This window comes from Heterocephalus glaber, unplaced genomic scaffold, assembly GCF_053883595.1.
Source record: "Heterocephalus glaber isolate CG9 unplaced genomic scaffold, H.glaber_assembly_v1.0 deba00001104, whole genome shotgun sequence".
NCBI lineage: Eukaryota > Metazoa > Chordata > Mammalia > Rodentia > Bathyergidae > Heterocephalus > Heterocephalus glaber.
Window position 1 is genome coordinate 4,375,724 of NW_028258193.1, and position 16,158 is coordinate 4,391,881.

A 16,158-nucleotide genomic window follows, 5' to 3' on the forward strand; every position below is an offset into this window, starting at 1 on the left:
TCCTTTTGAAAGACTCTTCATTGTCCTACATCTTCATCAACATTTGGTGTCGTTAGTTTTTCCTTTCAGCTATTATTGTGGGTGTGAAATGGCATTACACTGTGGTTCTAGTTTGCACTTCCTGATGACTGAGGATGTTGAACATTTTTATTGCCATTTGCTTATCTTCAATTCAGACCTTTTGCCTAGTTCTATTAGATCTTCTTATTAAAGAATTTAAGTTATTCAGTTATTTTATACAAGTTCATTGCCTGATATATGTACTGTGAATATTCTCTATCTGTGGCTTTCTCTTGTATTCTCTTAGTAGTATATTTTAAGAACAGAAGCTTTAAATTTTGATGAAATCCAATGTTTCCATGCTTGTATAGTTCATATATCCTAAGAAACCTTTGCTTTCCCTAAGACCACTAAGAATTTCTATGATATTTTTCTTCTAGATGTTTTATAATTTTAGTTTTTACATCTAGGTCTATGATCTATGTTGAGTTCTGTGTATACTATAAGGGTTGGAGTTCTTTTTTCCAAATGGATATCCAATGGTTCTATCATCTTTCACTTTTAACACTATCCTTCCCACATTGTATTATCTTGGCTCTTTTGTTGAAAATCCATCAATCACATACAGGTAGGTTTCATATTAAAATTAAAGAAACCAATGGGGAGAAGTGACCCATGCTGGGTCTCACTACGGTTTTTTTCTTAATTGTTTACTAATTTATATTCCCAGTCTTTGGAAAGTTTGGAAGTAGTTTGCCAAAATGCTTGCAGCATAATAATAACAAGGAATAAGAACAGAGAAGAGTTAAATAGATCTTTTAATCCCAAATTCAGTGCCTTTTTCCTTTCCCTAGACTGCCAGGCTACGCAGGAGATGACAGACACTGCACTCAGTCCACAAGGGAGGCTCCATTAGGTCCCCACCAGCTCCCACACCATTCCAGGGGCTGGGGACGCAGCATGGCGGAGAGCAGTCTTCTTTGCCCTTCAGGAGCATATATTCTAGTAGAAGGACACAGAAAATAAACACACAGGAGACAGATAGATGGAAAGCCAGAAGAAAACAGAGGTGGGCAAACATTGCAGGCACTGCCGAATCCCTGAAGACTGACTGAATGAAGGGTATCATCTTTAGGAAAAGGCTACCAGGCTTAAAAGAGTGGGAGAGTAAAAAGGGCCAGCAAAGGGCAGAGGACACAGGAAGGGTAAGGGTCCTCAGGGGCACTCAGGGTGGCAGGTGTTAGATGCAGAGAGGCGGGGACAGTGTGGCTGCGGGAGAGACAGAGGCCATGCAGAGGCATGCAGCCTCCCGGGCCACAGCGAAGTGTCTGCCCTTCATTCTGAGACTAATGAGAAGGCCCTGGGGGCTCTGCAGCGGGGCTGGGAAGACCTGATTTTCACTTTGCCAAGGTCACTTCCAGCTGCTCCTCCGTGAGGGCGGGCGACCCCGGGAGCTGCTGGGGGCGGTGGTGCAGACGACGTCTCAGCACTGGAGATGCCAGATGCTGGGAAGGGTCGCAGCCAGGGCAGACTTCGATGCCGGAGCCCCCGAGATGCACTGCAGGCCTGGGTGTCCCGCGGAGAGGAAGAGGAGGCCGCGCCTGGACAGTGACACCCTTTGTGAGGAGGCCTGTCGGGGGGGAACTGGATTTAGGAGAGGGGAAGGACACCAGTCGCTTCTCTTGGGAACACATTAAGTTTCAGGTGCTCAAGAGACACCTCAACACTCCCTCATTTCCAGGGACAAAGTTTGCTGTGCCCATGGGAACGCGGCAGGAGGTCCAGAGCCCCAACCCTGGCATCAGCCCACAGGAGTGGAGGAATCAGCCAGGGTGAGTGTGGATGGAGGACTCAGGATCTGGGGGAGAGAAAGAAGATTTTTATAAGACTGCCATGGCTGTGTTATATAGTAGAGCCCAAATATTTTAGAATAAAGGATGACTTGTCATGGTGTCCTCTATGTCCAGTGATCAATGAATTGTTCACACCTCCTGGTTGTCTGCTGAACACCTAAACAATGCTGAGTTACACGATTATCTCCGGAGAAGACAGACACTGTCATCACCTCTCCTTAATGGAAAGGCAAACCAAGCATTAGAGAGGCTGAGAGACCACTCAGAAAGGGCTGCGAACCTGGTCCTATGACATTAAAGTGGGTGACATTTTATCCACTACCCTGCACTCTGTTAACACGGGAATAAGAAGCTTACATTTGCTACCTCGATGCCGTCTAATTTAAGATGTCACTGACCATAAGAGGCACCATTCATATAAGAAAAAATTCCTTCCATTTAAATGAAGACATAATTATCACTTAGAGTACTCATAAATAATTCTGGAAAGAACTCATTTACCCTTCATTAAACAAAGATTTGTTTCATATATCAATGCGATACATTAGAAAAGGAAAATATAGGCGAAATAAATCAAGATTTTTCTAAAACTTTTTCATGTTTGAGTCCAGTGCTTCTGAAACATCTTTTTCTCAGTAATATTCGTATCAATATATTGTTTCACAAAAAACATTCATCCTTTGCAGGATGCAAAGTGTGGGGACGAAGCCTTTCTTAATCCTCAATTCAGCTAAAGGCCATTGCTGTGGGGCTGCTCAGCCTGCTTCACCATCAGGCAGGCTTTGCCCTGCTCCGACCCTGCCTCCGAACGCTGCTGCCACACCTGCTTCCCACCTTCCTCCACGCCCGCTTGCTTTATAGTTTTGCTCCCACATCTTCTTTTCTAGCAAATGTTGTTGCTGGGTGTCTGGGGCGCTGAGGGGGACAGACAGCTGCTTCGTGACTGCCACCTGGCCCACGGAAAGGGAAAGACAGCCGGGAGCAGAGTGTGCCGGATTTCACAGGAGTGGAGCAAACACCTCCCTCAGGGTCCATCTCGCAGCTCCTAAGGCAGAGGGAAGGGAGGGATGCGGGAGGCCAGCTCGGGCAGGGGCCACACACGCAGCTCTAAGCTGGCCTTCCTGCACCCGCAAGGCGGGCAGCCCCGCAGTTACCTAAAAGCTGTGCTGAAAGACTGCCAGTGACTGTGTTGTTGTTTGTGACTATCTGCATTTCTCACTTTCCTAAATCGGACCTGCCTGGTGTGTGTGATATTTCTGAAGCAATGCTCCACAGTTTGACGTTTTCTTGCTCCACCTAGGTTGGTTTACCAGTGCTTGTAAACGTCCCAACAGAGCGCCTGTGTGCAGAAGAGCCGCCAGGTCGGAGAGGCTGGAGTGTGCACCCTGTCCGATGGGGGCCACCTCTCAGGTCCACACGCTGTCAGCTCGCTGGCCAGGGAAGGAGCTGCTGCCCGCCGGCTGGGCCACCGCGCCTGTGTGGTCCTCGGTGCTTTCAAAGCGAAGCAGCGCACTCTAGTGGTGGAAACAGGAACCGCGGGCCCTTGCTTGTAGGCGTCCGGGCCACCTTGAGCGGTTAAATAAACAATTACACAGCTGGGTTCTGTTAGTGGCGCAGTCTTATATATAATAGCAAACGTGTCAAGACCCAAAACTTCTTCACAACTAGCAGCTGTACCCTCCAGCGACTCGCATAAACCTTCACAGCAACTTTTAGACCCTTTCACACAACTCGGGCGATGTTGGTAAGAATGTACGCATTTTGCCTAAGGACAGGTGTGTTTCCATGGTCAGAGGATTATTTATTTTTAGAATTACATCAGACAGTGTGACTCCTAAGCCATAATTCACCTTTCCCTACTACATGATTTTAAAAATTACTGTAAGAACCCTATCGACAGATTTATTGTCTTTTTATTGCTTATCCCTTCATGCCTCCTTAGCAATTTTTAACTGGCCAGGCTCCATGAAGAAAATGTTTTCCGTTCTCCCTTCTTGAAATGGACACTTTTCTGATCGTTTAACAAGTGGTGTTTCTGGGATAATTGTAAAATACAACATATAACCTATTCTATATTGCATATTAACAACTACATGTAAAGCTGCACTACTTTCCGAGGAAACCGACTTTATCTTGATCTTTGGTTTCCTGATTCTTTTGGCTTCTTAACCACAATTTCATACTTTTTAATTATTTTCCTATCTTGTTCCCACAGTGAATGGCAGCAACAGTATGAAGGGTTTCATCCAGAATTCCGTCTGCTCAGAATATCTTGTTATTTCCCGATTTCTAATGCATAATGAAACCGGCTATTCCTGAGCGTGCCCTCGGCTGGTGAGGTCCCCTCCCTTACCACCCCAGACCCTCGGTACTGTTGTCCCATTTCTGGCGGATTGAGACCTGGAAGCCCCACCTGAGGAGGCTGTGGGGACAATGACCCATGTAACATGTCCAGCACTGAGCAAAGTCCCCAGCCTCGGTAAAGATGCGTTTTAACACAGACTTTTTTCCAATGGACAGAAAAGAACATCCATTGTGAGAAAAGGATTCCCAGGAGGCCGAACAGGAGGCAGTCTCCTATCCTGCCCCCCATCTTACCCTAGCCTTGTTGCTGACTGTGCAGAACCACCCTGCAGCGGCACCAGTACCTCCCCGATTCCCTGGGTAATAAGCAAGCTGATGCTCTCCGAAACCTCATCTCCCTTGCTGCTTGGTTACCTTCTGAAAACCAAACTTCCAGCCTCTGAGCTGTGACTGCTCTGGCTGTGTCCTGAGTGCCCTGGCGAGGCTGGGTGGGTGCTTAGGACCTGGGCAAGGCGGGGCTGCAGGCAGCAACCTCCCACGGTGGAGGGCGGGTGCTGTCGAGGGGACCTCTGTCTGGTTTGACACCCTGTTTGGTTTCCTGTCGCTAAAAAGTTGCCACCAGTTTAAAGGCATTGGCAGGCACAAGCTTAGTCTCTCAGGGATCAGAGGCCAGAACCCGCGTGGGGTTCGCTGGGCTCTAATGAGGGCTGCATCCCCAGGAGGCCCAGGAGAGCCCGCCCACTGCCCCCACCCCTGCCCTGTCCTGTCTCCTCGGCTCTGACCTCCCTAACACAAGGGCCTGCAATGCTCAGGGCCTCTCCGCCTACCCAGCCCCAGCCCCTAACGCCAACCATCTCTGCTAAGTCTGTTCTGTGTGATCGTAACAGCTGACCTGTTTCATGAGGAAGTAAGCCTCTTCCAGGGGAAAGTTATTGACCTCACTCACCTGTTACTGTCCTAATACACTGAAAATATGCATTTGGAAATATTGTAGAAAAGGCCAGATGAGTGGATAAAGACAATATGGCACTTACACACCATGGAGCACTACTCTGCCATGAAGAAGGATAAACGAGTCATTTGTAGGAAAATGGATGCACTTTGAGACCACAATGTTAAGCGAAATGAATCAGACACACAAGCTTAAATATCACATGGTTTCTCCTATATGAGAAACCCGAAATATAATTAATTTAAATGGCAAAATAAAAGATAGATAGTAGGACACAGGAAAATGATCTTTTCCAAATGGAAAGGGGACTAAGTGCCATCATCTACAGACAACTACTGTCCTCCTGAAAAAGAGCTCTTGGCTTGATCCTGGGCCTTCATGGAGACTGAACACTTCCCCATGGGACACCAGCTCACCTCATGGGATGCCAGTGTGACCTGATCAGCCCATCGTGGATTGGGGCTGTCTGACCCACTGAGTCATAAAGTTGGACGTGCACACCAACGATCCGTCATCAAGTAGAAGTGGTGTTTGTGTTCAGGCCCAAGCAGGTTCTGAAGACACAAGTCAGCTGCATGAGGAAGTGGCCCAAATGCCCATGGTTCCTACTCCTGCTATCTGCCTTCTGTCCCAGCCCATGGCCTCATGGAGAGCACACTGCAATCAGATGACAGAGGACGAGAAGACTAGGGTCTGGCCTACATATGATTCTGCACGTTATACAGGCACCACCAAAACCAGACAGCTGCAGTACCAGTCTCTTTCCAGGATATCCCTGAAGGAAACAGGGAAGGGAAATCTTCACAGTGGGCAGAACTTTGGACATTGCACCTGGTCGTACATTTTGCCTGGATGAAAATATGGCGAGGAGTGTGACTATACACTGACTCCTGGGCTGTCACCTTTGGCCTGGCTCGATGGTCAGAGAGACGGAAGGGCATGACTGGAAAATGGGTGACAAAGATATTATGGGACTAGGTACGTGAGTAGGCCTCTCATATGAGCAAAGGACTTAGATATTTTTGTCCCATGTAAATACTCAACAACAAAAGGTGTCCTCAACAGGAATTTAATGATCAAGTGGCTAGGACGACCCACTCTATGGCTAGCAGTCAACCTCGTTCCTCAGCCACACCATCATTACCCAACGGGCTCATGAACAAAGTGGACACAGAGGCAGGGATAGAGGCTATGCATGGGCTCAGCAATGTGGACTTCCACTCACCAGGGCTGCCCTGCCTGCCGCCGCTGCTGAATGCCCAGTCTGCCAGCAGCGAAGACCAGCAGGAGTCCTGGTATGGTACTCTTCCCCGGGGTGATCAGCCTGCGACCTGATGGCAGATTGATTATATTGTTCCACTTCAATCATGGAAGGGCCGGGACTTTGTCCCTCCTGAAACAGAGACTTACTTTGTGTGTTGATTTGCCTTCCCTGCATGTGATACTGCTGCCCCAAACTGCCATTCATTATGGAATGCTGCGTCCACCACCATGGTAGTCCTACAGCACTGCTTCTGATCGAGGAACGCCCTTCATGTCCAAAGAAGTGAGGCAATGGGCTCATGCTTGTGGAATTCACTGGTCTTACCATATTCTCCACCACTGAGAAGAAGCTGGGTCATAAGACAGTGGAATGGCTTTTTTAAGATCCAATTACACGTGCCATCTAGGTGACAATACCTTGCAGGGCTGGGGCAAGGTTCTCCAGAAGCCAGGATATGCTCTAAATTAGCGTGCAATACATGGTGCTGTTTCTTCCATAGCCAGGATTCACAGGTCCAGGAATGAAAGGGTAGAAATGGGAATAGTACTGTTCACCATTCCCCATAGAGACCCACTAGCAAAATGTTTTCTCCTTATTCTTGTGGCCTTACACTCTGCTGGCCCAGAAGTCTCAGCTTCAGAAGGGGGAAGGCTTCTACCAGGAGGCACAACATGACTTCATTGAACTGGAAGATGAGGCTTTCCTCTAGCCATTTTGGGCTCCTCATGCCCCCGAGTCTACAGGTTAAAAAGGGAATTACGAGGGCCAGGGATTTAGCTCAGTGGTTCTGTCTCCTGCCTCGCAAGCACACGGACCCGAGTTCAATCCCCGGTACCAAAAACAAACAAACAAAAAAGGTTTCAGTTTTTGGGGGCTGGGGATTTAGCTCTGTGGTTTCACCACCTGCTGTGCAAGCAGAAGGACCTAAGTTCTATCCCTGGTACTCAAAAAAAAAAAAAAAAGGGAATTATGGCAAGGGTGATGGATCCAGGCTACTAAGGGAAATTGGACTGGAATTCCACAAGAGACTTAAGGAAGAGTATGTTTGGAGTGCAGAAGATCCCTTAGCATTCCCTGCTATTACCATCAGTGGAAAACTACAAGAACACAATCCAAGGGAGAGGACAAATGGCCCAGAACTTTCAGGAATAAAGTTATAGGTTGCCAGCCTTGTAAAGAACCAAGACCTGCTGAAGTGTTTGCTACCAAATGGGTAGTAGAATAAGGTAGTTATAAACACCAACCATGATTGCATGACCAGTTACAGAAACAGGATTGTAATTGTGTGTTTCTTTCCTATTTTGTTAATATTGTTGTGCATATATACACATAGATTCAGCAAATATCTTTTGTTTTCTTTCTTTTTGCATTCCTACACCATGTAACATAACACAATTGCCTTACTACTGGGAATTAAGTATTGTTTAATCTACATTATAATATTTAAGGAGAAGAGTAAGCATTGCCCAAATAAAAGCTTTGCCTCCTATTTTGGAGAGGGAATCAGTGCATTTTCTATTATATACAGGATAGTTCTATCATGTTGTATAGAATATGAACTTGCTATTGCTGGGATTCGGAGATTAAGTATGGTTTAAGGAAATGCATTTGGCTGTTGAGTTGACAAATGGTGGGTTGTGACTGCTAATCATGATTGTCAACTTGATTGAATTAAGAAAGGCCTAGTGGATCGGTAAGGCACACATCTGGGTGTGTCTGGGTGGGTCTTTTCAGAGATGATTGGCATGTTGGCCAGCAAACTGAGGGTGAAAATCCCACCCTAACTATGGGTGCCAACATCCAATAGCCATGAAGCCTGGATGGAAAGAAAGGAGGAGGAAGTCAGCCTGCCTTTGAAAAGCTCCACGCTGCTCAAGTAGGTGCACCTTTTGCTATTGCTGTCCTCAGTGGACATCAGCCTCCAGCTTCCTCAGCTTCCAACATGGACTCGCGCCAGTGACTCCCCATGGTGTGTCCAGACCATCAGTGTCAGTCTGACATTGCATCCTTGATCCTTCTTGTCCTGCAGATTCCAGCTTCTCAGACTAAGCAGTACTGGGTTCTCTGTCTCTCCAGCATGGAGACCATCACCGTGGACTGTCCTGCTGGGACCTGTGAACCTACCTGTTAGTTACTTTTCTCTCCTTGCTGAGACAAAATACCCAACACTCAAAGTTAAAGGGGAAAAGGTGTATTTGGCTCACAGTTCGTAGAGGTTTCATGGGTCCAGGAATGAAAGGCTGGCTCCATGGCAGACAGGCCTTGCAGAGGAGAAACAACATGGTATGCACAAGGTAGCAAAGACCACAAGAGAGTTTAACAGCATCTTTCTGCCTCTTTTATTTTATTCAAACTACTGAGATTAGAGTGGTGCCAAAGCAATCACTCTCGTGTAGTGGTTTAGTAATCACATGCCTTTAATCCCAGAATCATACACTCTAGATTCAGCCACCCCCAAAATAGCCCCACCTCATTCACAAGAGGCTTTGGGGGACCATCTAAACACAAGCCACAGCACTGCCTAATAAGCCCCCTTGCATAAATATATATACTTTCCACTACTTCTGCTTCTCTGGAGAACCCTCATACACTCGTTGGAATGTAAAAGGGTGCAACCATTTTGAAAAATAGTTTAACAGTTTCTTAACAGATTAACCATAAAATTTTTATAGGACCCAGCAATGCAATGCCAAAAAACTGCTCAAGAAAAATGAAAATGTACAAGAGAAGACATATGATTGTTCATAACAGCATTATTCATAATGCTAAAAAACTAGAAACAATTCCCTCATCAAACAGGGACCAAAGAGGCAAATGTACACATACAGTGGGATGCTGTTCAGCAGTGAGAAGGAACTCACTGCTGATCTGTGCTACACCGTGGACCTACCTACTGCAGGACATTATGCTGGGGCACCACACCAACAGCAGAGGAAGAGCCTCCAAATAGCTGCTTCTCCAGAAAAGTAAAAAAGAAATCAGCAAAATTATCAAAATCAGCTCATTCACCACGCTGGGGATTAACCAGAGACTCGCTACAATCTGGGACATGTTCACTCAAGGAAAACAACTGAACTTCAGACAATCACTGAGTTTCTGTGCCTGTTCTGTCCCTAAGCCCCTCTGTCCAGCTGTGCAGTCATGAGAACCAACAGCCCCTCTAAGATAAAAACAGCAGCATTACAACCTCTGGGAAGGAACAAGGAATTTGGAGCCTCCAGAGTTTCCCATTCCCAGAGAGGCGTGATTATTTGATCTGCATAGCAGTTCCCCGGGAATCTCTACTCATAGGATTTATATGTATGCGCTTGCCCTCAGACCTGACTTTTACTGAAATGGCCTGTTCTCCAGGAATTTTGTAGCTCTCTGTTTTTTAAACTTGTTACTCTCTGAGAGGCAGTACTACCCATTGGTGTTACTATGAGGCTGACCAGAAAATTTCGGGGAAGATTGCTGAATGAGATGTGCATGGGGGCTTTGAAAAGCTCTGACAATGTATTTCATTGTTTATAAGGTTGTTACAATGAAAGGCCTGAGGAGGTCCTGAGCTCTCACCTGAGGGCTTAAAGCTTTGACCAACCCAGAAGTGAACATTAAGGCGGAATTTTTCACTGCCGGAGTGTGGAAGGTGCATGCAAAGCACCCTGGCAGACTGGGAGATGTGCTCCAGACACTGAAGGAAATTTCATAGCCATCAATAGCTGACCACTAAGCTAGCAGGGCAAAGACTGCCTCAACAAAAACAAAATTATGCATTTAGCTCAGAAAAGTCACTAAACAAAGAACTATCAGTAATAATCACAAACACTAAGGAGGGAACAGAATTTGATTTCAGGTAACGTTATATAATTTTAAATGTACAGTTTTCAACAAGGAGTTATTAGCCATGCAAAGAAATAAGATATTAGACTTAATAGACAAATATGTAATCAACTAACTCATATCTTAAAAAGGAACCCACCGTTAAAAGGAACCCATCATAGGGCCAGGGATTTAGCTCAGTGGTTCTGGAGCCTGCCTTGCAAGCGCAAGGTCCTGAGTTCAATCCTCTGTGCCAAAAAAAAAAAAAAAAAAAAGAACCCATCATATCCTTGAAAGGAACCCATATCTTAAAAACTAAAGCAAAGTATGATCTCACCAAAGAGAGAATGCAAAGAAAGCAATAGACATTATAAAAAGGATCCAAGGGGCAGGGGATTTAGCTCGGTGATTTCGCCTCCTGCTGCACAAGTGCAAGGACCCGAGTTCGATCCCGGTACCAAAAAAATAAAATAAATCAAAATAAAAAGGATCCAAGTAGAAAGACTGGAGTTGAAAAATATAATAATGGAAATGAAAAATGCATTAGAGAAGCTTGGCCATATATTTGAATAGGCAAAAGAAAGAACCAGGACCTGTAAATATAAATTGAAACTACCCATAGGAGGAACACAAAGGAAAATGAACAGAGCCTTGGGGCCCTGTGGGACTCTAGCAAGTGTATAAACACATGTATCATATGACTACTTGGAGAAGAGAAGAGAAAAGGAGACCAGAAAAAAATCTTTTGAAGAAATATTGGCTAGAATCTGCCCAAACTGGTGAACTAAACTAATCTACACAACCAATCAGCTCAACAAATTCCAACTAGCATAAACTCAAAAGAGACTCATGCCTAAATACACCGTAATCAAAGTGCCAAATCCCAAAAGCAGACAGAATTTTGAAAGACAGAAGACAGGATATTTCTCACATACCACAGGTCCTCAGTAAAATTAACAGCTAACTTCTCATCTGAAACCTTGGGAGTCAGAAAGCAATGGGAGGACATACTCCACATCCTAAAAGACAAGAACTGCTAACCTGGCAAAACTTCAGAAATGAAGAGAAATCAGCAATACATTTGTCAATAGCTTATGTGTCTACTCACATTTAGCAGTATACAAAAATTTAGGGGATACTTTTTTAAAAAACATAAGAAGGTTCTGATATTAACTGTACATACTTATTAAATTTTGATATTGAGCAAAAGGTTTTGCTGTGTCTTTAGTTTAATACAGATGCTTATTTCAGAAGGCAGATTATGAACATCAAAGTTATTTCAAGTCATAGAGGAAGAAATTTAAAGTTCACCCACCAATGATCTTCATAAAATCTCCAGAGAAAATGAATTAAGGCAACATGTTAATCTAATCTGAGTATTTTTACCTAAAATCAGAATCAGAATGTTTTTGTTCATTGTCTTTCAGCACTATAATTTCACCAAAAATTTGTTTGGGTATTTCACTTACATAGTGATACAATCTAGCAATTCTGTTTGAGATACTTATACTAATATAGCTAGAAATGTTTTCTATTTCCTGAATAAACACACATACATAAACACACACACATTCTATTTGTTTTTTATCACATTCTACCTAAATGAAAAGCAACTGAGTTGGCAATAACCTGACTTGATTATAAAGCAGCTGATAACCTTTAAAAATGCCTCAGCCTTTGTTGGTTTAGTTGTCTATTTTTGCACATCAATGAACTTGAATTCCAAAGCTGAGCCAGATTATAACTGTTACCTTTATAGAAGATCTCCTTGAGCCAGATCTGGTGCTTTCCTCATGTCTAATTCTCCGAACAGCCCAGAGGCAGACGTCATTGTTACCCCCATGTTGTAGATGAATAACACAAAGATCAAGTAGAAAAAGACAAGGCTGGGGTCTGAGCCAGACCCCCAAGCCACTGTGACCGAACGAGAGGACTTAACCCTGAAGTTTGCCTTCCATGTGGCTCACTCCTCTGACTGCTCTCCAAGTCACCAGAGATATCCCTGTCACAGAGTAAACAGACACTTAACGCCCTTACCTGAGTTGACCCTCGGCTCCCTCCCTGTTGTTCAGCCCCCTCTCCTTCCTCCCCAGCAGAAAACTCTCCTGCTTGGCCTCCCTGGGAAAAGGCGGAGCCCTACCAAATAGTTCTAAGCTGTTGTCTTGCCTTGTTTCATTCATCTACTCACTGATCCAGCAAATACCCATGGAAGCTCTGCGGGGAACCAGCGCTGGAGGCCGTTCCAATCTGGCAGTGATCGAGAGGCAGCGTCAAGCAGACGACCTGACATGGTGACACAGTTGTCCCTTGAAGTTGAGAAAGCCCTGGAAAAGAGAAGCAAACGGTGCCCGTGCCTTGGTGAAGTGTGGTGGCGAGGTGGGGTGCTGCTCAGGGCCACTTTCCTGAGGAAGCAGCATTAAGTTGTTGCTGGGGAGGGAAGTGGAAGTTGCCTCTCGGGAGAGAATCATTCTGGCAAAGGCTCCAGGAAAGCAGATAAGAGCTTTTGCAGATAGGAAGGCCAAGAGATGCAGGGAGGAGGAAGGGAGTGAACTGAGATGTGTTATACGCACGTGCACATGCCGTGCTGACACTGTGTACTGTGAACATGTACTGATAAAAGTTTGCAATGAGGAGAGCAGATAGAAGGCCCCGAACGAGTAAAAGTCGGGCATTTTCCAAAAGCTCAGGAAAGGGCAGAGCCAGATGGGAGGCTAAAAAGCAGTGAGGCCCAAATCACATAGCGCCTTCCCGTCTGCAGCAAGGGTTTTGCAGGTCCCTGAGGAGAGCAGTCACTGAGGGCTCTGAGCAGAGGAATGACAGGCTCGTTTTCACAAGGCTATGCTGGCTGCAGCGGGAAGGAGGGATTGGGGTGGCGCTGTTGGGAGACCCTCAGCACTCTTCATTGGGCCTACTTCTATAGCCTTTAAATACTCTCTTTATTTCCATTATTGCTCTTCTGTAATGTGGCTGATGTGATCTTCCCCCCTCCCAACATCTTTGTTGCATTTTTAAAAATTCAAGTGTAATTCACAGTTACACACTCATTGTAAAAACAATGTTGAGCATAAAATAAAAAGTGAGCATCTACTTTGGTTCTCCACTACAAAGCACTTCTCCCCGCAGAAGTGAGGGTCAGTCTGGAACCCACTTTTATGCATTTCCATGTCAAAGTGCAAAAGTGAACAGGCTGTCATCAGGATATTTTGGGCCATTTATTTCCATGTGATGATGTTGGGATAAATGTAAAGCTGTCCTTATTAAAGACAGTCGTAGCTATGGTAGGCAGGAAGCTAGACATCTGTGGGCTGAGGGACAAAGGAGGGACATCCAAAGTAGCGTGCTTTGCCAGATGTAGCTCAGCAAAGACGCAAAGACCTCAACACATTTGTAACCACGTATTAGGCCTCAGACCTGAAGTGACCCCACAGAACACAATGACACCCTAAGGTCCCACTCTGAGTACATTCTATCTAATATCTGGCCACCTGGCCATCTCTTTCCAAAACAAGGCACACAGCATTTCTGGGTCCCATGGCCTACACCCAGGGATACCAGAAAGGGGAATATTCTTTCAGCACACTCACAACAGGGCTGTAATACATACATCTCATTGCCAGGCTTTGAACCACCAGGGTACATGCATGACTGTCCCATCCATGACTCTACCCCTTGGACCACCAGTGGTAAAAGCCACCCAACAGGGCAGTCATGCACGTACCCTGGTGTCAAGTTGGCAGGAACTGCTAAGGACCCTCCCTCCCAGAGCTGAGACCTGACTTAGATTCTTATGACTAAGTCCCCCAGGGAACACTGGCCACCGCAAAGGAACAAAGAAGATATTAACTTTTGAGATATTAACTTCCAAAGTAACCTCTAAAGAAAATGGCAATAAACATCATAATTCCCTGAACCCCAAGAGCAGCCTGTATGTGCATAGGAAGTTGTTCAAACACACATTTCTCACAGTTCTGGAGGGTGGAATTCCAAGGTCATGTGGCAGCATGTGGGGTTCCTGACCAGGCCTCTTTCCGGATTTTATACATGGCCCTCTCACTGAGGACTCACCCCGGGATTCTCTCTGTGGCTTCAGAGGGAGAGAGACCTCTGGTGTCTTTTCCTCTTCTTATAAGAACAACAGTCAGGGAGCTGGGGATTTAGCTCAGTGGATCCACCACCTGCCTCAAAAGCACAAGGTCCAGAGTTTGATCCCTGGTCCAAAAAAAAAGAACAACAGTCAAATTAGGGCTCAGTCTTATGACTTCACCTTAGTTACCTGCTTAAAGTCCCATAACCCTGTAGATTAGGGCTTCAATGTTCAGGGTCTGAGGCCAGTCCATAAAAACTGACCATTGCTGCTTTCTTTCCACCTGTGACCTTCGAGTATGTATTTCTCCTTCTGTACTGCCAGACTAGGATACAAAACGTTCCTCTGCTACCAGCCCTCGAGATCTCTTACCCAAAACACTGACTCGAGGAGACAGACTGCAGGTAGCCAGGTGAATACAAAAAGCTGGACACAGCTTCAGTGCACACCCAGATGCCCACCCTTGTCTGCAGAGGCCAGCTGCCCGGGCAATCAGTACGGCTGCCAACTTGGAGCCGGGACAAGGTCATCACAGCAAGGGATTCTGGGATCCCCACATCGCGTCGGATCCCAAATGCCAGGACCCTCACCTTCCACTTCTGAGTAAGTTTTCAGTTTTACACACCACTTAGAGCTGTCTATGGTCCCGAGACATTGGCTCAATCATCATTCAAATCATGCATTTGTCCTCCATCTAACCGACCCTGAGGAGGACTGGGGTGGCAGAACGTAGAGTCTATGCCACAGTCATGGAGCTGGCCCATCCCACCTGAAGACTCGGGAGCTGCTCAGTTTGAGCCTAGGTCTCCCTCTGACCTTGCCTCATCTTCTTTGCAATCCGTCTACATGTGCTGAATACAGAGTTTATGAAAACCAGTGACGTTTTCCAGCCCCAATTCATCAGTTGGAATTTTTTAAAGGGTTGATACTGGAGAAAGAGCCATCTAAGTAATTTCTCTTCTAGAGAATATGAGTGAAACACACTACCAAATGAAGCTGAGATTAAAGGAAAAGAGTTTTAAAAATTAAAAGAGCAGGTGAACTGTTGAGGCCTTCTGCCCCAGAGAATAACGGGAAGATGCTGCTATGCCACAGGCTCCGGCGGGCACTCCGGGGCAGAGCTCTGGCTCTGGTAGTTTTTAAAGCATTTTTATATTACTGTTTGATCTGGATTTTATATGAAAAGGTCACCTAAAAATTTAAATGGGAATGTAGATAATACTTTCTTCCACAATTTCAAGGTAGTGTTTTTATTTTGTCTCAATATTTTTCTTTCAAATCCATTTTCGACCCAGTTTTCATTTGGTTGTTTCAGTTCCTTGGACCTGTGAAATTGAATATTCCCTCTGAGATGTCATATGTGTTCTGCTCTTACCTGGCTGGTTAAGTATATCTTCATCTTACTACTGAAGTATTAAGGGGTAACAAGGCCAAGTTGCAGTGCCTGAAAGAAAAGCAGCAAATCATAGGCTGGGGATTTAGCTCAGTGGCACTGCACCTGCCTTGAGAGTGCAAAGTCCTGAGTTCGATCCCTAGTACCAAGGCAAAAAAAAAAAAAAAAAGAAGAGTAGCAAACCATAATGAAGGCATTTGTACTTACACATGCTGATGTTTCCAGGTTCTGTGACTGGGACAGGTTATAACGCCATGTGTCCACCAGTGTAACATCACACAGTGAGGTGGCATTGCCCTAACAGTGCTCTGTGGTCCACCTGTCCATTCCTCCTTGCCCCAACCCGTGACAACAGCTGAGGTCTTCACTGTCTCCGTAGCTTGATGGCATATCGATGGCATCACACGGTGGGAGGCACTCCAGACTGGCTTCTCTCACTTAATAGTAGGCATTGCAGGTTCATCTGTGTCTCTGCCTGGCTTGGTAGTGCGTTTCTTTTTTAATACT

At 45.6% G+C, this 16,158-nt stretch overlaps 1 long non-coding RNA gene across 1 annotated transcript; it reads right to left on the reverse strand.

The window, feature by feature from the left end:
• Window positions 1-800: 800 nt before the first annotated feature.
• On the reverse strand, window positions 801-12,611 carry LOC147828403 (uncharacterized). The gene is made up of 3 exons (XR_015450874.1): window positions 12,363-12,611; window positions 11,926-12,176; window positions 801-1,630 (listed from the first exon to the last, which is right to left on the reverse strand). It is a non-coding gene; the product is annotated as an uncharacterized LOC147828403 (long non-coding RNA).
• Window positions 12,612-16,158: the final 3,547 nt, after the last annotated feature.